The sequence below is a fragment of the Aulonocara sp. 'chitande type north' Nkhata Bay genome, linkage group LG18, assembly GCF_057382095.1.
Source record: "Aulonocara sp. 'chitande type north' Nkhata Bay isolate Kocher_YH1m ecotype deep benthic linkage group LG18, A_spYH_male_GT1.1, whole genome shotgun sequence".
Classification (NCBI taxonomy): Eukaryota; Metazoa; Chordata; class Actinopteri; order Cichliformes; family Cichlidae; genus Aulonocara; species Aulonocara sp. 'chitande type north' Nkhata Bay.
The window spans coordinates 3,806,438-3,831,937 of NC_141361.1; the positions used below are offsets into that span (position 1 = coordinate 3,806,438).

Here is a 25,500-nt window from a genome sequence, read left to right on the forward strand (position 1 = left end):
GTGAGAGGGAGAGGGGGAGGGAGAAAAGTACGACCGCCTCCGTCAAGAGCCAAGAAAGAAGAAAAAAAATTCAACAATCCTTGTAATTATATTATGGATCTAATGTGTGGAGATTTCCTTCCTTACGAATAAGAGAACAAAGAGCTCCTCAGCATAACAAAGGCCTCAGACTGTCCAGTTTGAATGCAGAGTGAGTAAATGTCTCCTTTCGAGGTTTATTCACTACAACTGACTGAGAATGTGTTATCGTCTCCTCCTAGCTTACAATTTCAGTCAAGCAATGGGACATGTTGAAGAAAAATGCAAAGAGCACGCACCTTTCAGACTCTCAGGCTGTTTCGTTGAGGCGATTTTTATAACCCGACACTCTGCACGCACTCTCTGCTGTTCACTTCACACCGAACAGCCATTATCGGCCTTTCAAAGCATCTAAAAGCTCTTTTCCTGCATTGACCTAGTTTCCGCTTCTCTTCCAGTTACTTGTGTCCTGCTGGTTTGATTGATGGGTCACGAGTCCAGTTGTTCAGGGTGTCAGCACTCTGCCAATTAAACCAAAGGGGAGAAGGCACAGAAGTGGAACAGGTAAGTCTATGATTAGATCCAGTTGGGAAGCTTTTACCCCGGTGAGGTGGCTTCGAAAGAACCTTGCGTGACAATTCGCAAACTCTGGTTTCAGACAAAAGCCCGGTGTGAGATGGAAGCGAAAGTGAGCATGTGAGTCAAAGGAGCTGCAGCTGTTCACCTGCGAGGCCTTTCTGAAAGCAGCTGCACTTTTCTTCACCACACTGCGAACGCACTAAGATCTTTACTCTGGGATGCAGCTAGCTGTTACTTATATTATCAGATCTCTCAATCACTGTTCCAGCTGCACCGTAAAGACACACAAGCACAGCCACAACAACGCACCGTACACCCGCATCTACTCCGATAACATTTAGACAAGTCGCCCAGGGACATGGACGGTCAGGAGGAGAAACGCTGGAGCAAGGAGGGGGAGAAGAAAAAGAGAAAGGCCTGTGGCACAGATGAAGATAATGACTACGAGATAGCTCCACAGCAGTCATCTCAAGGTGCATTATACTGAAAGGTAAAGACCCTCCAACAGCGGTGGGTAACATTGTTTCTGCAGAGGAACACACTGACCTGCACAGTAAGCGAAGGGCCACGCTCAATAACTGACTTTACTGCTTAGCATAAAGCTTGCTTTTTTTTTTAGGTTAACCCTAACCTCCACCAAGGAGTTGATGTGTTTGCATGTGTGTGTCTGTGAACAGGATAAACTGTTTGGCAGTCGTCCGCACAAAGGTCTACAATTTATTGGTCAAAAAGTGACAAAAATGTCCTTTAACCTTGAAAATGTGTTTCTTACTGAGGTGTGAATTGTCTAAGGATATAAAGATCACATTTGACCTCTGACCTCTCCTTCAAGGTCAATAGATTGATCTAAAGGTCAAATTGACAATGCTATATGAAGCTATTTTCAAAACTACTACTTACTGCTGTGGTTTGTATTGACAACATATAGGACACGGGGATTCTAACGATCACGTTACATTAAACCTCTGACCTCTTTTTCAAGGTCAAATAAGGTCAAACTGTCATAAAATGTCTTTCATCTTTAAAGCTGTGCTTAAACTCTACCGCCTTCATTTGTATTGATAATGACTCCGACAAATGGGGGTTCTAAATATCACATGACATTTGACCTCTGACCTCATTTTTATATTTTATATGCTTTTCCTTCGGTTTGACCCCTAAGCGTATTGTATCTTTAGAGAAGCTATTACTCTTTCAATGGTTTTAATGCATAAAGCCATAATGATAACATGTTAAGGTGGACAGAACGGACTCAGGCTCAGACTCAGGCTCCTTGGAAAAAGAGTTTGACAGTTTATTTAGAAAACCAAAGTGCCGAATATATACAAGGTGAGGGGCAAAGCGTCCAGGGCTCCAGGGGGGTATCTGGGACATCCACACGCTTGCCTCACTCTTCGTGCTCACACTCTCACTCCTCTTCTGCCACTCACGCCTTTTCACACTCTACGCAGACAAACAGGCACTCCAGGAGGGTTCGGGGACAGGTCCAGGAAATCTATGTACAAGGAGACACAGGTCAGGAACACCAGCTAGCGAAGCTCGAGAACAAACACTAGGAAGTATCCGGGAACACGAACTCCAGTAGCTCAATGATCCAGCGACGAGAAGCTCAGAGCCGCCACCTTAACTAAGTGAAGACGGCTGTTTGATGTTTTCTTCCAGATATCAGATTAGAGGAATATCACTGAATTGATTAGCTGATGTTCATGGCTGGTCAGGTGCTGAAAAACCCCGATGGATCCTTTTCTTGTTCCTCATCGACCAAAGAGCCAAAGAAAGATGATAAGAGCCTCTTTGGGTGAAAGTCAATATTGTGTAGGTTCATTTACCTCGCTGTCTCTTAACCTGGAGGTCGCAAGCTCAGTCTCTGTCTGTCAGTGTGAGTAACATGGCAACAGCACAAGTACATTTTTAGAGTGAAATACCCCCCCACCCCGTGTTCATGTGTGTTCCTGCAGCTTCGCCATTTTCCTGCTGTCGTTTCCAGAGATCCGAGCGCTCTGCGTGAGTCTGTCCGCATACATTTTCTTCTGGTTGGAGTCAAACTGTGCTGGAGCCAGCGAGCAGGTGGCTGATTGTCAGCCAGATGAAGGCGACAGGCTGCATGGCAATAAAGAGGGAAGAAAGGCTTCTGGAGGAAATAATTAAGGACTCGGCGTGTTCATAAAAAAGCAAATATTAGTGTTGAAATCCTGAGGTTTCCGTCCTCTGCAAATCCCCCCCAATGACAGGCTCTCTGACACACATATGAATTTTTTTATTTTATTTTTTTAATCCTTGAAAGGTTAAATTGCAGCTATTCAATTCAGAAATTATCCATAGCTACTGGGACACGCCCACCTGCTGGGCAAAATCTGTGCAGCCATCCTTCGACTTTAACTTAGCCAAAATGCCGGATAGCTTCTTTGCTATCAGATGCACTAATCAGTGTTTATTTACAGCTGCCAGAAGGCAGTATGGTACCAACACGTGAGCACAACTCTTCTAACCCTGCCTTAGAGACCAAATCGCACCAATCCCTCCTTCTCCACATTGACTTTCATGACGGCTCATTTAAACTGTACCTGGTCAACTGCTACTGTTATAACACAAACAAAGAAGAACTTTTTTGGCCTACGGATTTAAATAAAGCTAAATCACAAGTCTCTTAAATTCATAGTTTCCCCTCATCTCATCTCAATTGATAGCTGATACAGGTAGTCTTGGCTTGAGACAGGTGAAAAAACCCAACTTTTTATCCTGCAGTACTACCGACTATCCTTTTACTTTTTGCTGTCATGATGGAGTATTGTTTTCACCCGCCAGGTAGTGAGTCAGTCATGTGACTGAAAATCGGCCCATTGGCCGGGGAAGCACCAAGGTGTTCCCAGGACCACCCTAGAGATATAATCTCTCCAGTGTGTCCTGGGTCTGCCCCGGGCCTCCTCCCGGTGGGACATGCCCAGAACACTGCATCCAGGAGGCATCCTTGTCAGATGCCCGAATCACCTCAACTGGCTCCTTTCGATATGGAGGAGCAGCGGCTGTACTTTGAGCCTCCAAATCTGAGGCCATGGTCCTCACCCAGAAAAGGGTGGCGCGCCCACTCCAGGTCAGGGACGAGTTCCTGTCCCAAGTGAAGGAGTTTAAATGTTTCTTTTTCTTTCCTTCATTTTAAATTTTTTTCTTAATCCTGGCGTGTCGAACTCGAGTGCTCGAGGGCCGGTGTCCTGAAACTTTTAAATGAGTCCCTGCTGCAACACACCTGAATAAAATTAGGTCATGAGCAAGACTTGACTACTTGGTGAAGTGGCAACCCCTAACCTTGCTCAAGTAAATTTAAATAAATGTAAGTTTTGGGAAAAATGTACTTCCTAAAGTACTTTTATTGCACCGTGTTCATTCACTCATAAGCTTCAGTAACATGAATCAAATGGCTGAATTGCCACCTCAGCATGCAGTCAGTTCTATAGAGTGTTGCTAATGACCTACTAATTTTATCCAGGTGTGTTGCAGCAGAGACACATGGAAAAGTTTCAGGACACCGACCCTGGAGGACTGGAGTTTGACACCCGTGACCTAATCAATCTTTTTTCCACTTATTGTGTCCCTAATCCACCGTCGCAGCACAGCACTAGAGAAGACCTTTAACTGTGTTGTGTACTGAGTCCTGCATATGTAGACTCATACCTGTTCTCCTGGAGGAAAAAGCAAAAAACAGAAAACTAATTTAGCACACGGTGGCTGTTCTGGTTGCAATAACTTTTGCAGTCACTAACGATGTGTTCGAGCACACTGAGGGTAAAGCACGTAGGTCATATCTGTTCATTACAGAGGAAAGCTTTAGCAAAGTTTTATCCTGGCTACTCTACGCCTGTATCCACCAGGCCCGAGTATTAAATCTGGATTAAAGAAACACATGCTATCTGCACAGTGACATTAAAATCGTGTACATGCTGCAGAACGAGATTAATGTTGGGCCTGATAAATGATTTCTGTCTCCCTGCAGTAAATCTGCGTTGTGCTCGGTCTGTTCGTTGATGTGCATCGGCCACGTCACCCCGATGCTGTGGAGATTTACGGCGTGCGTGTTTGTTTTGGGCCTCGGTGTCACGTCACGGTGTCCAATCCGTCACTCGCCCGACAGTCGTTACAGAGCAGGAGGTAGCACTGCTGCACGTGACGCCAGCTGTTTTAATTATGTGAGCCAATAAATCTGATCTCCAGGAAATGTCAGCAAAGATATGGCTGCCTGTAAAGTGTTTGGCTTCAGCTGCAAAGGTTCAACGAAGTCAGAGACTATCAGGGAACATGAGAAGGGTGTAACTGTCTGTTAAAGGGGACCCATTATGATTTATTTTCTGTCATAAACACACCCTGTTGCAACAGTTCACGCTCATGTTAAATATGTGACATAACAAGGCCAGTGGATGTTTTTTTTCTGCTTTTCTGCATGATGTCAGAGCTGGTCATCTCATGCACTCACTGCTTCACTGAGTGAATGGGTTAAAGAGAAGAAGAAGAAGAATCCTTTAATTGTCCCAGATGGGGAAATTTGGGTGTAACAGTAGTAAGAAAGACACATATACAAACAAACAGGACACAGAACAGAAACAATTTTTACATATTTACATCAAGGACAATGGTTACCAAAAACAGAGTATCCATCCATCCATCCATCCATCCATTTTCATCCGCTTTGTCCGGGGCCGGGTCGCGGGGGCAGCAGCCTCCTGGGTGAGGTGTTCCAGGCATGTCCCACCGGGAGGAGGCCCCGGGGCAGACCCAGGACACGCTGGAGAAAAACAGAGTACTGTACCGTTATTAAATTAAATAAAATTAAATACAGATAAGAGGCAAACCCTAGTTATAGTGTGAATCGGTTGATAAAATAGTGCCAAGTTACAGCGTTGTTATAAACATCCATGTTTGTTGGGAGCAGTTCTGGTAGTACAGTCTGACAGCTGCAGGGAGGAAGGACCTGCGGAAACGCTCCTTCGTGCATCGAGGATGCAGCAGTCTGGCACTGAAGCAGCTCTGCAGCAACACTTACATGCATGGGGTGGGAGACTCTGTCCATCAGAGATGTTATTTTGGCCGGAGTCCTTCTGTCTCCCACCACCTGCACTGGGTCCAGGGTGCCTCCCAGAACAGAGCTGGCCTTCCTGATGAGTTTATCCAACCTCTTCCTCTCAGCTGCCGATAAACTGCTGCTCCAACAAACCACACTGTAAAAAATGACAGATGCCACCACAGAGTCATGGAAGGTCTTTAAAAGCGCTCCCTGGACTCCAAATGACCTCAGCCGCCTCAGCAGGTAGAGTCTGCTCTGACCCTTCCTGTACAGAGCATCAGTGTTGTGGCTCCAGTCCAGTTTATTCCACTATCTCAATGTCCACTCCCTGGATGTTCACCGGTGTCAGTGTGGTGGGTCTGCGTCTCCGGAAGTCCACCACCAACTCCTTGGTTTTCCCGGCATTGATCAGCAGGTGGTTCTGCTGACACCAGTCCACAGAGTCCAGAGCCCACCGTCTGTACTCTGAGTCGTCCTCACCTGTGATGAGGCGACTATGGCAGAGTCGTCAGAGAACTTTTGTAGGTGGCAGCGTGGGGAGTTGATGGAGAAGTCTGCAGTGTAGAGGGTGAAGAGGAACGGTGCCAGCACAGTTCCCTGTGGGGCCCCCGTACTGCAGACCAGCGTGTCAGAGACACAGCCCTGCGTCCTCACATACTGTGGGCGTTCTGTGAGGTAGTCCAGTATCCACTGGGACATGTGGTGGTCCTCTCCCGATAGCTCCAGCTTGTCTCTCAGAAGTCGTGGCTGGATGGTGTTGAAAGCACTGGAGAAATCAAAGAACATGATCCTCACAGTGCTTCCAGGCTTCTCCAGGTGAGTCAGGGCTCGGTGCAGGAGGTAGATGATGGCGTCCTCCACCCCGATGCCAGGCTGGTAAGCAAACTGCAGTGGATCCAATGAAGACCTCACCAGGGGACGCAGATGGTTTAGAACCAACCTCTCGAGGGTCTTCATCAGATGAGATGTCATGGCAACCGGCCTGTAGCTGCTGAGGTCCTTGGGATGGGAGGTCTTTGGTACCGTTATCACACAGGAGGTCTTCCACAGCTGTGGTACTTTCTTTTTGCAGCTGGGGGGATGATGCTGGGGGAGGGGTGGGTGTTTGATCAAACCTATTAAAATATTTATTTAGGTCATTCACCCACCCCAAGTCTCCTGCAGCCTGGGGGGTTGGTTTTTGTCCTGAGATTGTCTTCAGGCTGTTCCAAACCCCTCTGATGTTGTCCTGTTGCAGCTGCTCTTCCATCTTCCTGCTGTAGTTTTCCTTCCCCTGCCTTATCTTCCATTTCAGCTTCTTCTGAACAACTCTCCGCTCCTGTTTGTCTCCAGATCTAAAGACTCTCTTCTCCTTGAGGAGAGCCTTTATTTCAGGATTTATTTATGGATTGTTGTTAGAAAAACACCGTACCTTTATGATGGGTACGGTGTTGTCCACACAGAAGTTCATGTAATCCGTAATGCAGTCTGTGATGCTGTTGAGGTCATCCTCCAGGGGGCTGCAGAGGTTGTCCCACACAGTAGAACGGAAACAGTCCCTCAGGGCCTCTTCAGTCTCTGCCGACCATTTCCTTACTGTCCGTTTCACAACTGGTTCTCTGTGTACCAGAGGTTTATACACAGGCTGGAGATGAACCAGATTGTGATCTGAGCCCCCCAGGGGAGGAAGAGGTGATGAGCTGTATGCCTCCTTGGTGTTGGCATACAATAAGTCCAATGTTTTATTGTCTCTGGTGTGGCAGGTAACATGGGTGAAGGTGGGGAGAGTGGAGGACAGGGAAATGTGATTAAAGTCCCCAGAGATCAGGAAAAGGGCCTGAGGGTGATGTGTTTGGAGTCTGCTGGTTACAGTGTGCAGGACCTCACAGGCTGCTGCAGCGTTAGCAGAGGGCGGGACATACACAGCTATCATAATCATGTGTTAAACTCTCGCGGTAGATAGTACGGTCTCATGCTAACCGCTAGCAGCTCAATGTCCTTACAGCTTAGCGTCTCCTTGATAGATAAATGCCCAGAGTTACACCATCTATCGTTCACAAACACAGCGAGACCCCCTCCTCTCTTCTGACCACTCTCCGCTGTTCTGTCGGCCCGGATCAGGTGGAAACCGTCTATGTTTATGTGTGAGTCCGGAGTTAGCGTGGTTAGCCACGACTCTGTGAAGCACATCAGGCTGCACTCCCTGTAGCTCCTCTGATGTCGGGTTAGAGCCGCCAGTTCATCCACTTTTTTGGGGAGCGATCTCACGTTCCCCATAATAACAGATGGAATCGCTGGCCGGTACCTCCTAACCTTACTGCGACGCCCAATCTCGGCCCGAGTGCCATGTCTCTTCCTCCTCACCTCGTTGCGGATGTTGGCTCGCTCGGCGGTAGGCAGAACAGCGGAGGCCCTGAGGGCTAACAGCTGATCCTTGCTGTAAACAATGGGCGGTCGGACCTCCGAGCGCTCCCCAGACACAGATGCCGTAAAAATATGTGATAAATAACACAATTGTCCATAAAATTCTGAGCTCCATTGTGGAGTAGTACAGTCCACAATAAAAAAAAAACAAGAACAAGAAACACAATAACAACAAAGAAAGAGAAAAACGACTCGGTCAGGTCGGAGCTGCTGATACTGGCTGCCAGCTCGGAGCGGCGCCGGAAGTGATGTAAATGCAGAGAGAAATTTCCCACGGGCATCAGTAAAGTATACATTATTATCTTGGACACACAGAAGCTCCACCCACCTGCTATTTGAATCTTTGCTTCATGAGGGTCAGCCAATCATAAAAAAGCTGGTTTAAAGAGAGTCGAGGGAGCCAATGGGAGTTTCAGATTAAGCCAGAAGTTTCGGGTTCCCAGTTGGAATTTTAGTCTGGAATACTGGGTTTTCCAAGCTGGAAACTCGGAGGAGCCCCACCAACTCTGAGATAACAATTCAAGATGGCAGCAGTAATCTGTCCATCATTGTTGTGTATCTGTGACTTGCTAAATAAGTGCAGACCACTGATCAGGCTCTATCCATGAATGTGCTGCAATTGTGCTGTGTCGTGATGCATGAATGGCTCCACTATTAACACCGTTATTCACACTTTTCCGAATTTACTACTGGAACGCACTAACTCATTCTAACGTCCGAGCGAGAACAGATTTCCTGTTTTATTGTGATAGTCTTGCGTTCCGTGTTGAGTGTGTCTTCTGTCTCGTTGTGCCTAATTCGTCCCAGCTGTGGTCCCCGTGTTTCTTTTCCCTCGTCACCCTCATGTGTATGTATGTGTTTAGCTGTTATTCAGTCTTTGTCAGGTCGTCTGTTACGTTCACGCCGTGTTTCCAGTTCTTCATGTTTCCATGATGATAGTTTCCAGGGTTCGCGCGTTTAGTTTAGTCTTTAGTTTCCCAGTTTAGTCTTAGTTATTTCTCTTCCTGACTTTTGTTTTGTATTTCGGTTATCGGCCTCCAATAAATGTCTCACCTTCTGTTCCACCTCACTCATGCCTCAGTGTCTGCATTTGGGTTCTCCTACTCTCACCACACGAGCTGGGTTGCAGATCCTGACATCTGAGGCACGACAGAATCTTCAGTCACCATAACCAGCTGCTTCTTATACACACATTGAAGCTTTTGTCGTGGTTTAATGTTGATTCAATATATAACTTGGAAAGAGGTGAGAACACATAAGAAAATCTTAACTAGATCATTTCTTTTAGAGCAACAGTATATGACAAAAATACTTCCCCACAGCACGAGGCAGTCCTTAGTGACGGTGTGGAGAAGGGGCTCTTTTTAACAGGACGAGATCAAAGTTTAAGGAGGGGTAGTCGTCTTCCATGAATGAACGAGGGGAGGACGGAAAGAGAAGAGAGAAAAGACGAGCACAGAGAAAGGAACTGAACAAACCACAAACTACTGGAGAGAGCAAAGGAAATGTTAATATGGAGCTAGAAATGAGCAGAGTGCACAAAACTGAAAATATAAAGTCAAGTTGAAAGCACCAACGATCACTCTAGTTTGAGTCTTTTGCAAGGTGACAGCTACACCTGTCACGATACCTGTTTAAACAGGTTATTGCCACAGAGAGAATAAAAGTTTATTCAAGGATCACTGCTTTCTAATTAAGGAAGTTTGACATTTAACATCGGCTTTACGCTTACTTGGCAGGAAACAGTAAGACAAGAGATCAATAGCAGTATTTTTAAAGGTAATTCCATTAAAGATGCTGCAAAAGTAAAATTCCAGACAGAGGTGAAGCTATAGCTGCCAATCAAAGCTATCTAACTTTTATAAAAGGAGAAACTGACCATAGAAAACTGTTTTTTTCTACTAAAACATTTAAAAAAAACAACCCTCCAATATGGGACTGCTGTTTCAGCATTGGGCTTCCAAAACTTGCTACCTCACTGTCTGGTACCACATTTCATGTACTATGGTTGGGATTATGCTTATGTTAAAGCCATATCCCTTTGTTTTCTAATTGCTTCCTCTTAATTGCTGTAATTCCTACTTCCTGTCTTTGTTAGAGTCCCTGCATCGCCCCGCCGTCATCAGTATCGCCTGTGTTTAATTGGCGACACCTGTTTCCAGTTAATCACTTACCTCAGTGCATTTCCAGTTGCCCCCCAGTGACCTTTATATCTTATGGTTTTCTTGTGCATGTCTCCTGCTCCCTGCCAAACTCCCCTCCTTCCTTGCTGCACATCCTGACCTCCTGCATAAGATAAGATAAGATAAGATAAGATAACCTTTATTAGTCCCACACGTGGGAAATTTGTTTTGTCACAGCAGGAAGTGGACAGTGCAAAAGTTATGACGCAAAAATTAGAATACAATAAGAATAAATACAGTACACAACTGTACAGAATAGAATAAAATAATATACTATATACAGTAGAATAAAATAGAATAAAAATATACAATAAGATAAAAATAGAATACGAATGCTATATACAACTGAGTAAAAATACAACGATGCCAGAAAAGATTATTGCACTTAGTGTTATTGCACATGTGTGGATGTGTGTGTTTGTTCAGTTAAAGTCTTTGTTGTGGAGTCTGACAGCAGTGGGGAGGAAAGACCTGCGAAATCTCTCCGTCCCACACCGTGGGTGCCGCAGTCTCCCACTGAAGGAGCTGCTCAGTGCTGTCACAGTCTGCTGCATGGGGTGGGAGACGTTGTCCATCAGGGATGACAGCTTAGCCGCCGTTCTCCTGTCACTCACCACCTCCACTGGGTCCAGAGGGCATCCTAGAACAGAGCTGGCCCTTCGGATCACCCTGTTCAGTCTCTTCCTGTCCCCAGCAGAGATGCTGCCGCCCCAGCAGACCACACCATAAAAGATAGCAGAAGCCACCACAGAGTCATAGAAGGTCTTCAGGAGTGGGCCCTCCACTCCAAACGACCTGAGTCTCCGCAGCAGGTACAGCCTGCTCTGCCCTTTCCTGTAGAGGGCGTCTGAGTTATGAGTCCAGTCCAGTCTGTTGTTCAGATGAACACCAAGGTACCTGTAGCTGTCCACAGCCTCAATGTCCATACCTTGGATGTTCAGTGGTTGCAGTGGAGAATGCTTGTGCCTGCGGAAGTCTACCAACAGCTCCTTGGTTTTACTGGCGTTGATCTGGAGGTAGTTCAGCTGGCACCAGTCCACAAAGTCTTGGGTCAGACCTCTGTACTCCTTGTCGTCCCCATCAGTGATGAGGCCGACTATTGCAGAGTCATCAGAGAACTTCTGCAGGAAGCACTGGGTGGAATTGTGGGAGAAGTCTGCAGTGTAGATGGTGAAGAGGAACGGAGCCAGAACCGTTCCCTGTGGGGCCCCCGTACTGCAGACGACCCTGTCCGACACACAGCCCTGAGTCCTCACATACTGTGGTCGGTCGGTGAGGTAGTCCAAAATCCAGGTAGTGAGGTGATGGTCCACTCCAGAGTTCTCCAGCTTGTCCTTCAGAACCGAGGGAAGAATGGTGTTGAAGGCACTGGAGAAATCAAAGAACATGATTCTCACAGTGCTTCCAGCGGTCTCCAGGTGAGCGAGGGAACGATGTAGGAGGTGAATGACGGCATCATCCGCTCCAATGCCAGGCTGGTAGGCAAACTGAAGTGCATGACTTATTCTCCGCTTAATTTTCATTTTTTATTGTGAACTTCTGCTCCTGTGCAGGTTGCTGACGGCTGGCTCCCTGTCAGTTTGGCCCTGACCTGATTTCAGGCCTGTGAAGACCACTGGAGCAAACTGAAGCTCCTCATAACCTTGTGCTGCTGCAATTCTGTTAAAAGCCTCCAAATCCTTCCATCATTAGCAAAGCTCTGAGCTCTTCTCTGATTGTTTTTGTGGCCACAAATGGAAGAGATTTATTCCATAACATATTGTACTTCTATTTTGGGAAGAATGTTCCTCAGGTTTAATTTGGAAATTGTGGAGGGACCAGGCTGGAAGGCTGTTTAATTTCCCCACCCAATGACATATTTAATATTTTTACATGAGCCTAAAAAGGCAGTAATCTCTTAATTCATTTGAGCACATTAAGCATGTGCTAATTTTGATTTACTAGCATGAAAAACAGCAATGTCTAAAGCTTGCTGGCAGCAGCTCCATCAGTCCTAACATGCAGGAGGTATTGTCTCAGAGTTTGGTGTTTGAGGTGGATTTACTGGGCTTGTTTGGTGAAAACAGCTGCTGCTTGCTGCTATTGCAAACAACGACACTGAAACCTGCCAGAAATGAGCTGCAAAACCAAAACTGGAAGCTAAAATAACCCAAAACACACGGAAGAACCGACTCTGAGCCTTTTGTCATTAAAACTGCTATCTTCATAAACCAACATGTTTCCCTTTAATGCTTAAACTTTGAAGTTTACACTCTATTTGCACCCATCCTGGGGTGTCACATAAGGGTGTTTTGTCAGATGCAAGCAAAAGGTGTCCTGTGACTTTATGTGATGTCCCCGTTTTAGACATCTATAAATTGTGCTGGACAAGCTGGACATTTATCAGGAGATTTGGACTTTGTGTTTTTTGCCTGCCTTTAACTCTTTATTTTCACTTTCACTCGTGAGGTTTCCAGAATAAAAACAACTTGATTAGCTTTAAGAAAAGTGAGGTGAGGAGTAACAGCTTGTTACGTGTCCCCCAAGTATACTTAGAAACGTGCAACTGAAACACACTGATGACTAAAGCGACGTGTGTTCGTCATTGGAAAGAGGTCATTTCTCCGCTACTTTGAGCTGCTTTGCCAATGTTCCACCTCTCTCTGTGCATCCATAGCTCCCACATGCATTGCATAAAACCATCTGCATGTACACCTTGTTCCACTAAATCACTTCTCATCAGTATGTCTCAGTTCCTCAACACACATTGCTAATCCGGGTCATGAGTGAGCTGGTATGCTTCAGGGGGCTAACACAGGGACACTTACTGGATCTATCGTTCCAAAGGTGGCAGTGGTGCCACTACACTGTCCAGCTACTCGCACCACAAATCATCTCCAAGATACCCAATGCAATTGCTGTTGTTAGATCATAAGTTTGCTTTCCACTGTGGTTCCAAACAACTAACCAGGCTACAGGTTGGATCTTCAGAATCCAAAAGTAAATCTGTACAACGTCCATCTTTTATATAGTCTGTTCACAACTCGTGATGCAGCCTTCCAGTGTTGAAGTATGACAAATGTTCGCCCATCATCTCCTGCCTCGATTTGTTCCCCCAGTTCAAATCACAGACAAACAGGATCCCACAGCTGTTTATGTTTTTGAACCCATTTTGCACAGAGAGGCATTTTTTGAAAAATGTATTGACAGCAATGTTGAATATTATTACACAGGAAAGAAACAACTACAGTAAAATAATCACACTGTGACGCCTCTGCCTTTGTAAATGGAGGGACAGTAACTGCGTGTAAAACCTGCAGACAGTCAGATTAACAGTATTTCATCTCTATCTGCCATTCTGCAATTCATCTCATGTAAACAATAACGTGGCCACAGCGTGACGTGAAAAGAGGCACATTGCGCAACAAACTTTGTATTCCTCGTCCACACGTAAACGCAAAAAAGGAGTTTTAAAAATCTCAGTTTTTGGTGATTCGAAACGCCGTTTATGTGTGGAAGAAAGGTCCAAACGCACAGAAACCGCTGTGTTTTCAAAAATACTCGTGTAGGTGTGGATGCAGCGTAAAAGAATTTGGAGATTATTTTATTACTACCTGTAATTTATTGCAGTTTACTTGTATTTGCTTATTTGTTTACTAAATGTTTGAGGTGTGAAAGAAACCGCAGTGGAGTTTGAAAACAAACTGTGTTTGTGCGTGGGGACGGGCATTTGGTCCCCATAAGTGACTGCTGGTCCCCACAATTAGCATGCCAATTTTCTGTCCTCACAAAGAAGCCTAAACATGTACACACACACACTTCATAAAAATGCATAAACGCTCTGCTCTGGACGTTATGCTGCACTGGTCAGGATGGTGGGGAAAATGACTGACAGGTGTCACCAGCTCGGGAGTCCAGTTCAAACCTCCAAACAGCGGCTCTGAATTATGTGTTGCAGGCACAAAGTGAATAACGGCTGTTTAAAGCCTGAGTGCTCCAGACAAACACCGCACCGTGCCTTCCTGCTCTGACGTGAGCTTCCAGTCTAAGAGAACACGACGGGACACTTTCCCTTTGCAGCATCAGTTTTGTGCTTTTGATTCAAACACCTTCTGCTGCTGATTACAGGTTGCATTGTGAATGCTGCGAAACAGCCTCAGCTCCCTCTGCGTTTCACAGATAACTGTCTGCCTGAATGATGTATGTGTCTCTTATTTCTCATTATTTTTATGTGTGCAGATTACAGAAAGCTGCAGCTCAGACTCGGTCATCGTAGGAAAATTTATGAAGGTCATCTATTTTGTCCCATTAATTTCGGCACATTCAGCTTCCTCCCCAAACTCTTCGAGATGTCTCACTTTGTTCGCTGCGATTCAATTCAGCTGTGTGGGAGGGCCAGAGGGAGGATTTTCTAAGCCCACCCCACTCCCACTGTGACAGACTTTTTCATTTTGCTGATTCAGAGCCACTCGTATCCATGGGAGACATCAGACTGTGCCGCCATCGCCGCCTCATTAAGAGTGCTGGTGGGTTTGATCAAAGGAGAAAGTATACTTATCCTGCAGATCCATTCAGCTGTTCCCTGAGATTTAACCTCAGGAGACTTGTACAGTCACTGCAGGCTGAACGCCAACACACTGCGCCCGTGCACGGCAGCCCATTACGCCACGCCGCAGCAGGAAAGCAGACGTACATGCTGTGAATGTCCCACTTCACCTTTGTGTTAATGAATACCTTTTCTAACTAGTCTCATTCAGGTGGGCATTCATGTGAATTTTCCCAGTCACTGTAAGATACAGATGACTCTGCCTCACAGCAGACCATCAGACATCCTGTCACGGTTGGGCTGTTACAGCAGCAGAGGCCATGCTTGACTCAAACTTACACTTGACTGTAGCTGCCTCACACACTGACTTTACTGCCAGCAGTTTAATTTAGCTGACTTTATTGGCTGAAAACACAAAGTCTAAAATTGAACACGTGGAGCAAAAACTGGCAGCAAAACAGGAAAACACAAGGAACTAAACAGGGAACTAACCAGGGAACTAACCAGGGAACAGACATGTACACAATCTGAATGACTGGTGATGAGACACAGGAGGGGACACCAACCAGAGGGAAAAAATTGTCTCTGAAGGATAGCTAATACAATCAAAAGACAAACTCAATATTAAACACGAGTCAGGAGCAAAAGTTTTGGCAAGTTGGCAAGTTTTTCAGTGCTTCAGGTTTAAACTTTTAATATAAAAAAATGAAGAGGATTCATTTTAAAGTATCATAAATATAATTCTAGCATTTAAAATGAACCAAGTCATTTGAAAATCTGTTGGAAATTGAGTTACAATTTCTATAGTTTCTCCTCACACACACACACGTAGGAGGTCTAATGTGGCATCTGTATTGACGTCTATACCTCCACTGCAGTGAGGCTGTCCATAGTTGGCCATTAAACTGACACTGGGAGCAGTTTTTAGATCTTCTTCGTGTCCATATTATTATTATCTTGTCACTAAAGTGACCCTGAAACCGATGACTGATGGATCAACAGGAGCTATCTCACTAACATTAGCCAATTATCTTAACAGTGAAGGATTTCTTTTCTTCCATCTGTCACGTGGCAGCATTATTAACCCATTTTACCCTGGCAGCAGTTTAAGGGAGGGATTCTCCAGATGGTACTAATATATACATGTACGTGTGTGTGTGTCCAGTGCTGGCTGGTTTGCCTTCCAGGTATTCAGTGAAATGACTGACAGTTTCGCCGACATTTTTTGACAGCCTGGTTTGCGTCTCTATGAATAGATTCCTCCTTCTAACTGTACACTTAGTGATTTTGTTTACTGGAGTTAGGGGCGTGGCCTCAGTTTAGCTAACTGGAGTCACTGAACTGAACATTTCCACTGAGTTTGTGCAGTTCAGAGCGTGTTTTTTAATGGAATTATGTGACCGATAGATGTGTTCCGGCTCGATCGTTTTACTACATTTTAGTGAGTGAAACTAATATTTTATTAGTCTTTACAGGGCGTCTGTAGTCATGTGCTTGACCCAGATAGTCATCGTCATGTTATGTTCCAGTACATAGCAGTGTGCTGGACTGCATTTTGAAACTTGCATCCATACAGCTGCAGTGCAAAGGAAAGATCTGCTAGTTAGTGACAGACTAATAAAATATGCAGCATAAAGGTAGTGGATGGTCTGTACCACCTAAGTCCTGATGTTTCCCATATACTCTTATTAAAAAGGCACCAACAGCGAGGTGGAGCTCAGTGACTCAAATTTGGGGCGTTTACGCCAGAAACCATCATTTATTTACAGCACATGTTCCTCTGACAGTAAATGTATTTTTATGGACAGTTTGGTTGGAGCAGATCTGCACAGCAACAGTGAAATATTAAAAAAATATAAAATGTGTAGTTTTGCCTCCTCTGTGCTCGGTCTCTTAAAAACAGCTGCTGAACTCATGAACAATCAGTGACTCTGGAGAGTTGCTTCAGTGAATTACCATTCATCATATGCATGCCAATCAAGAATCTTGTTCCTCTCAACACATTAATTTCACCACTTTAATAACAAGGTCACTGGCAACATCCGTGACGGAGAGCTTTGTACAACCTCTGAGAGCGGCTGATTCCCTCTGAGTGTGACGGTTAAATGAAGAGAATGGGCCGGGATTGTTCTCCGACATTGGCGTGTTGTAGCTGGATGCACCTCATCAACATTTCATTTATACATTAGACACGGAGGATATAGTCCTCGTAAGTTACGGGAGCCATTCTTGGAACCCAAGTTGCATATATGAGATGAGCGTTGTGTAAAGGAATCGTTTGGGCATCTCTAATTTTAAGAACTGACATATGAAACAGCCTCCAGGTCACAGGAGGACAAGCGCTCGACCTACGCCGGCCACCGGCGTCATCGGCCCATGTTTGCTCTCCATTATTGACGGCGTATCAATCATTCGCCCCAGCCTCCAGGCCTCCCCTGGGTGTCTTCGCAGCCCAGTGGTGAGTGTCAAATGCTCCTGTAATGAGTTGTTATTGTGCACGATGATGTATATGAGCATCCCTCATGAGCTCGGGTCACTGCAAGAAGAATGTATCATTGATTGCACGATCAATGGCTCATAGGAGGAGCCGAGGGGGTCGTTGTTGGGTGTTGAGTCAAGCGTCAAAGCTCCTTAATGCCTTCACAGCCTCTGGGGTGCACGCAGTTAGGACCCCCCCTGGGAAAAAACAGCATGAATCACAAAGTTTTGTGCTTTTCAAAGTTAAATGAAGTAAGAATGAACCTTGGCAGACATTACATCTCGCAAACACTTTTTTTAGCCAGCTGAGAGTCAGTGTGGCCATTAGAGGAACCATTAGTGTGTGTGTGTGTGTGTGTGTGTGTGTGTGTGTGTGTGTGTGTGTGTGTGTGTGTGTGTGTGTGTGTGTGTGTGTGTGTGGCACATCTGCACTGGTTTCACTGTTAAATTCTAAAGGTTTCCAGGTCGGAGAGACAAGGCTGCTGCAGATGAAGCTGCCAGGCTGCAGGTAAAGTGTAAGTTTATGGCAGTGGTTCTTAACCTGGGTTCGATCGAACCCTAGGGGTTCGGTGAGTCAGTCTCAGGGGTTCGGCAGAGCCTCCGCCGTGACATGCATGGCTCATTTTGTGCACCAGTAAAAAACATACCTATGTCTTGAATTTGAAAAAAATCACATTTTATTTTTCACTAAAGAGGCTTTCAGTGAATGCGCATATGAAACTGGTGGGGTTCGGTTCCTCCAACAAGGTTAAGGACCACTGGTTTATGGACATGCAGGTCTTCTGCGCATATAGAGGAAGGTGTTGCTCAAATGGGAGCAATCAAAGAGGGGAAATAGTGAGAATGTCTTTAGTTAGTTAGGATAGCCAGTAAATTGGACAAAGGACTGTTTAAAGATGGTCTGCAAGATGCAGTTCCTCTAAAGTCCACTTGAGGCTCCAAAAGTGAGCCAATCCCCATAGACTCCCATGTTAAAATGACCAGGTTTAAAGCAGATTTATACCTGGTCTGTCTCTCAGTGGATATATTCCTTATGCCATTAGTTTGCCCTAGGTCATGGTTTCCTTCCACATATGGCCTTGCATACAAAGAACTTGCAGCAACAGAAACATAATATTCCAGAAACACGCTTTGCCGATCCAATCAGCTGTTCATTCAATTCAATTCAATTTTATTTATATAGCGCCAAATCACAACAAAAGTCGCCTCAAGGCGCTTCATAGGTACAGAGAGAAGCCCAACAATCATATGACCCCCTATGAGCAAGCACTTTGGCGACAGTGGGAAGGAAAAACTCCCTTTCAACAGGAAGAAACTGCCAGCAGAACCAGGCTCAGGGAGGGGCGGGGCCATCTGCTGCGACCAGTTGGGGTGAGAGAAGGAAGACAGGATAAAGACATGCTGTGGAAGAGAGACAGAGGTTAATAAGAGATATGATTCAATGCAGAGAGGTCTGTTAACACATAGTGAGTGAGAAAGGTGACTGGAAAGGAAAAACTCAATGCATCATGGGAATCCCCCGGCAGCCTACGTCTATAGCAGCATAACTAAGGGAGGATTCAGGGTCACCTGGTCCAGCCCTAACTATATGCTTTAGCAAAAAGGAAAGTTTTAAGCCTAATCTTAAAAGTAGAGATAGTGTCTGTCTCCTGAATCCAAACTGGAAACTGGTTCCACAGAAGAGGGGCCTGAAAACTGAAGGCTCTGCCTCCCATTCTACTTTTAAAAACTCTAGGAACAACAAGTAGGCCTGCAGAGCGAGAGCGAAGTGCTCTAATAGGGTGATATGGTACTACAAGGTCATTAAGATAAGATGGGGCCTGATTATTTAAGACCTTGTATGTGAGGAGCAGGATTTTGAATTCAATTCTGGATTTAACAGGAAGCCAAAACAGGAGAAATCTGCACTCTCTTTCTAGTCCCTGTCAGGACTCTTGCTGCAGCATTTTGGATTAACTGAAGAATTTTCAGCGAGTTTTTAGGACTTCCTGATAATAATGAACAGGTCAGAAGTCCTGACGCTTGAACAACTACTCTTTCAAGGATTTTTGATATGAAAGGAAGGTTGGAGATTGGCCTATAATTAGCTAAGACTGCTGGGTCTAGAGATGGCTTTTTGAGTAAAGGTTTAACTACAGCCAGCTTGAAGGCCTGTGGTACATAGCTGATTATTAGCGATAGGTTGATCATATTTAAGATCGAAGAATTAATTAATGGCAGAACTTCTTTGAGCAGTTTTGTAGGAATGGGGTCTAAAAGACACGTTGATGGCTTCGAGGAAGTAATTCAGTGTGTGAATGTGTGTGTGAATGGGTGGATGACTGGATATGTAAAGCGCTTTGGGGTCCTTAGGGACTAGTAAAGCGCTATATAAATACAGGCCATTTACCATTTACCAATTATTGAAGTTAACTCAGAAAGATCAATTGGAGAAAAAGAGTCTAACGTAACATCAGTGGTACTAAGAGTAGCTGTAGATAATATTACATCTGTGGGATGATTATTGGTATTTTTTTCTCTAATGATAAAAATTTTATTTGTGAAGAAGTTCATGAAGTCATTACTAGTTAACGTTAAAGGGATGGTTGGCTCAAAAGAGCTCTGACTTTTTGTCAGCCTGGCTACAGTGCTGAAGAGAAACCTGGGGTTGTTCTTATTTTCTTCAATCAGTGATGAATAGTAAGATGTTCTGGCTTTGTGGAGGGCTTTCTTATAAAGCAGCAAACTATTTCTCCAGGCTAAATGATGATCCTCTAAATTTGTGACACGCCATTTCCTCTCTAGCTTACGAGTCATCTGCTTTAGGCTACGTGTTTGAGAATTATACCACGGAGTCAGGTACTTCTGATTAGAGACCTTAGTTTTCACTGGAGCTACAGTATCCAGAGTCGTACGTAGTGAGGAGGTGAAATTATTAACAAGATAATCGACCTCTGTTGGAGCAGCGTTCAGATAGCTGCTCTGCTCTGTGTTGGTACAGGGCATTGAAGATGATAACAGTGGGTGGATTATATTCTTAAACTTAGTTACAGCGCTTTCAGAAAGACATCTACTGTGATAAAGTCTACTCTCCACCGCTGTGTAATCAATTATTGTAAATCATAACACTTCCTATGTTGGAATAGACATCAGCGCGAACTATCGCATGTCCACCATTACCTGCCAGAAACCGGAAGTGATGTCATTTTGGCGGAAAATTTAGTTTTTTACCTTTAGAGCCTTATAAGCCTGTACTGGTGTTTTTCATTTTCAACTTTATGCTTTTCTGAATAGTTTCTGGGATGCTTAGAACCCAAAAGGCACTGCTGGAAATAGTTTATTTTGACGCATATGCTCTTTTTTTGCAAATTTGCATTATAATATTTATTTTCGTTTTTCCTGCAGTATATAATAATTGGTGTATCTCAAAAATAAAACTATGAAGACGCTCAAAATAAATTTCCTGTGGTGGGAAACTATTTTGTGCAACTTTTATGTATTTACAGTTTTGAGGGATAAACCTCTTAAATTTCTCTAACTAGAAATATATGTAAAAAAAAAAAATCAAATACGATTTTCATTTTTTTTGTAGTTTATTGCACTTTTTTGCAATTTATGTAGCTACTTTGCACTTAATGCATACATATTATTAAAATTTGGGCTATGGTGGTTGTATTGATGTATAGCAACTTGAAATGCTCCCAAAAATGGCACTACAGCATGTGAAAATATAAAGATAAGCTCTGGCAGACTTGGTTCTATGGTAGGTCTTAAAGGGTTAATACAGCATGTTAGCATGCTGGGTAAGCTAGCTGTTTGCTGCTAGTATTTCACTGATTATCTGGCACATTACATTTCATACACCCTTAAGAAGATCAAATAAAAGGATCAAACTTACTGCATGTACATTAATTTTTGTCAATGTTTACTATATATAGTAATAGTGATAATGTTTTTTTACATGCTGAAAGCTAAACCTGTTGGTAGGACCTGGTCACCCAAAATTAGCACAAAGAAATATATGCATACATATGTAATATGTATCTATAAGTAAACAGTGAAAGGATAAAAGAAAGTTGAAGTTTGTTCGTATAGCCGCATGCATTCGCCTTTTGATAGTCTTGTATGTTTTTTCACTGATGGTGTTATTTGCTGATGCTGTTCTGTCTGGTGTAAATGGTGTAAATAAAACAGTCTGGTGATGAGGCTAAAGTGCAAACTTTCATATTCATGCTTAAGGTTTCAGACATTTTCATTTATCTAAATTATTTTAAGTCTAAATAATTAACTTTAGCAGAGGGGAAAATATTTAACAGGATGCAGAAATGAGACATTTTTTTCTGGATAGAAATTTTGACCCAGTTTATGGGCCAAACATGGCATGAGTGGACTTAAAATAGCTGCAGTGCGACTAAAAAAACGATACTGTCTGATTTTTCAGTCTCTTCTTCCCAGAGCAGGTTTTTCTTCCAGCCTTTGCTTCCATAAAAGTCAGTGGATTTTGGGTTGTGTTCTCGTGCCATCCCTCCTTAGTGTGGCTGCTGACCCGTGGCCCGTGTCAGTAAACACATCATCCTCAAACAGCCGTGCTGTCACCTTGCTCAGGTCACCCAGAATATTAGTAGGCTTCACTGGACTCTCATGCCACTGGTTCAATGACAAACGCCTGACAGAAAATAACACTAAGATGGGTGAATATGGATTAAAAAACTGTGAAGATGGTTTGTTTACTTCTGATTCCAACAACAAAAAAAACAAACAACAACAAAGTAAATTTGGATATATCCATCACGAGGACTGTTGTGAAGAAAAGAAAGTTGAACAAGCCTGAGATGTAAAAAAGAAAATGATTAATAAAGTAACAGACAGTCAAAGGAGCTTGCAAAGAAAAGTGTCTGGACTTCTTTAAGTTGGGTGAAATTTCACCCGAAAGACAAAACTCCTAAACACAAACTTAACAATGTGGTGTATGCTGTACATTGCAGCGAGGAATGCCCAGACCTCTACACTGGAGAGACCAAACAGCCACTTCACAAGCGCATGGCACAACACAGAAGAGCCACCTCCACAGGACAAGACTCAGCAGTCCATCTGCATCTAAAGGTCAAAGGTCACTCTTTCGAGGACACCAATGTTCACATTTTGGACAGAGAGGACAGATGGTTTGAAAGACGAGTGAAAGAAGCATCTATGTCCACTGTGAGCGACCATCTTTGAACAGAGGCGGGGGTTTACGACACCAACTCTCTGCCATCTATAATCCAGTTTTGAGATCCTTCCCAGATGCCTTAACGCCCACTCACATCCTGGGCCATCTGACCTCAGGAAATCACATGATAAGGTGGGGCCAGGTTTCACAATGAGCTCACCTGAAACCCTGGCTGACTGTGACCCACACCCAGTTTCACACCTGGGCTCATGTGATTAGGTAGAGGATAATCAGGGGGTCCTTTTGTCCCTCTGTGGGGGTCACTCCCACTAGGTTTAAATCTGGGACTCCCCACCATTTGACCTTAGAACTGAAGAAGCTTCTTGGATGAGAGGTGAAACGTCTTCAAGCAACTTAAAGAAGTCCAGACGCTTTTCTTTGCAAGCTCCTTTGACTACGATGACCTGGATGACTGAGAACCTTCACAGACAAAGTAACCGACAATGCAGCAAAAACTGATCATGTTATGTAACATTACAAAGAACACTGGCACTCACTAATATCTGCATTCTGCAGGAAAAAATGGCAGAGCTTGTACAAAAAAAAAAATCACCATCAGGTTTAGGACGCACGCAAGCTAACCTCCAGGTGAAGCGGAGAAAGCACAAAGTTAGATAGCAAGGCGAGTAAAAGACATTCAAGAGAATTTTACAGCTCAAGAAATGAAAACAATAGTCTCAGAGAAAGAAGCAAAAAAGGCACGCTTTTCAAAAGTGTTTCCACGGGTGTCACGATGGTGAAAAGAAAAAAAGGCTGGGCTGTACAATAAAGCCGTATCCTCCGAGACCTGTCCAGACACATCCAGCAACGCTTCAGCAGCGCAGATGTGCGCTCTGTTACAGCGTGTGTGTGGACGTGGTTGTAGCAGATGGGGTCAACAGCCATGTTTTTTTTTTTTAAAGCCATGTCAACTGTCTAAAATAATAAATTTAGTATTTAAGCACAGACAGAACCCAGTGTTTCGATTTAATAACTTACTCCAAATGCATTCCTGCTGTGCTGCTGTCGTGGGTACATCCGGTACATCAGACTAAAGGACAAGATCAGAGAGGCTAAGGACAATTACAGGAGGAAGCTGGAGTGGAAACTCCAGCAGAACAGCATGAGAGAGGTGTGGAGGGGCATGAAGACCATCACTGGATTCAGGCCAACCAACAGCAGGGGAGCTGAGGGAGGTGAGAATAGAGCCGACGAGTTGAATCTGTTTTTCAATAGATTCGACACCACAGTGTCTGCTCCGATCCCCACAACCTCACCTGCAGTCAGCCTGGAATCCAGAGCCACACCACTGTGCCAGCCTCTCTCTTCACATGTTGCCTCCTGTGAGATTCCTGACACCCCTCCCCCACCCATCACCTTCACTCAATACCAGGTTGAGATGCAAATGAGGAGACTTCACTCAGGCAAGTCTGCTGGACCAGACGGAGTGAGTCCCCTTGTCCTCAAGGCCTGTGCCCCCCAGCTGTGTGGAGTCTTTCATAAACTGTTTATGCTGAGTCTGAGTCTGCAGAGGGTCCCGGTGATGTGGAAGACATCATGCCTCGTCCCTGTACCAAAGACGCCTCGTCCCAGTGGCCCCCAGGATTACAGGCCCGTGGCACTGACCTCCCACATCATGAAGACCCTGGAAAGGCTCATCCTGGACCAGCTGCGACCCATAGTAAGACCACATCTGGATCCCCTTCAGTTCACTTATCAGCCTCGTCTCGGAACAGAGGACGCCATCATCTACCTGCTCAATCGTGTCTACACCCATCTGGACCAGCCGGCGAGCACTGTGAGGGTCATGTTTTTTGACTTTTCCAGTGCTTTCAACACCATCAGGCCGACCCTCCTGGGTGATAAGTTAGCAGCGATGCAGGTGGATGCTTCTCTGGTGTCCTGGATTGTTGATTACCTGACAGGAAGACCACAATATGTATGTCTCCCACAGTGTGTGTCTGACAAGGTGATTAGCAACACAGGGGCACTACAGGCAGCAATCCGAGGGGATACTAGGATACCCACCCCAACCTGCCGCCTCTCACCAAGGGCAACTCCGGACTGAGACAAAGTCCAGCCCCTCTCCAGGAGACTGGTGCCAGAGTCCAAGCCGTGCGTTGACTTGAGCCCGACTATATCTAGCCGGTACCTTTTAACCTCACGCACTAACTCATGCTCCTTCTCCTTTTGATAGTCAGGGACTGGTCCGCCAGGGCTTTCATTCCTGGCCCCTACCCACAAACATTGCACCCAACCCCTACGGCACCTCCTGCGGGTGATGGGCCTACGGGACGATGGGCCCATGTCCCTTTTTTTCGGGCTGTGCCCAGTTGGGCCCCGGGACTAAGGCCTGGCCATCACACGCTCGCCCTTAGGCATCCTCCCCGGGCCTGGCTCCAGCGCGGGGTCCTGGGCAGGTGAACTGTTCCCTCAGTATTGGACTCATCTCCTGAATCGGTCTTTGTCTGATCTTTGTCAAACTGGTCACCCAGGACCAGTTTGCCATGGGTAACCCTACCAGGGGGCAAAAGCCCCCCCAACAACATAGCCCCTCCACCCCCATAAGGTAGCGATTAGGAGGGGATATCGTTTTCCGTTACAGCTTTTTTTAATGAATGTAGTTAGCCACATGGTCACGATGAAGGTGTTCATCAGCTTGGTCCACCCATAATTCTCAGTTTAGCTGCAGACACTTAAATAAACAGTGGAGTTTGCAACATTTCACTAATCACACTGATATTTATTTCAGTCTTTATGAAAGCAGCAGAGCGAGAGTGAGCCGGGGAAAGCATTTATGGCTCTGTAAGAATGTCAGAGATTTAGGTGCTTTGCAGTAACACTGAAAGATTTCTGCTATACTAAAAATAAATTAGCTGGCAGGTGAGACGGAAAGCTGATAAAAGATACAAACTGTGTTAGAGACTCATAAGTATCACAGCTCTATCATTAAAGTCTGGGAGGGTCTGATGGATTACAGCCATTATTCCATGAAATTAATGTTCAGACGTGTGTAAAGCAGCTTTCATTCTTTCAGCTGCAGCCCAGGTTTAAGAATAAATATATAGGCTCAGTCTACGACATGTTTAATAAG

At 44.9% G+C, this 25,500-nt stretch overlaps 1 long non-coding RNA gene across 1 annotated transcript in view; it reads left to right on the plus strand.

Moving 5' to 3' along the window:
• The first annotated feature begins 501 nt into the window (after window positions 1–501).
• LOC147307670 (uncharacterized) overlaps window positions 502–25,500 on the plus strand; it is a 29,752-nt gene continuing 4,753 nt past the window's right edge. The window contains exons 1-2 of the long non-coding RNA XR_015125954.1: window positions 502–582; window positions 677–1,087. This is a non-coding gene — a long non-coding RNA (uncharacterized LOC147307670). The remainder of the gene's footprint in view (window positions 583–676; window positions 1,088–25,500) is intronic.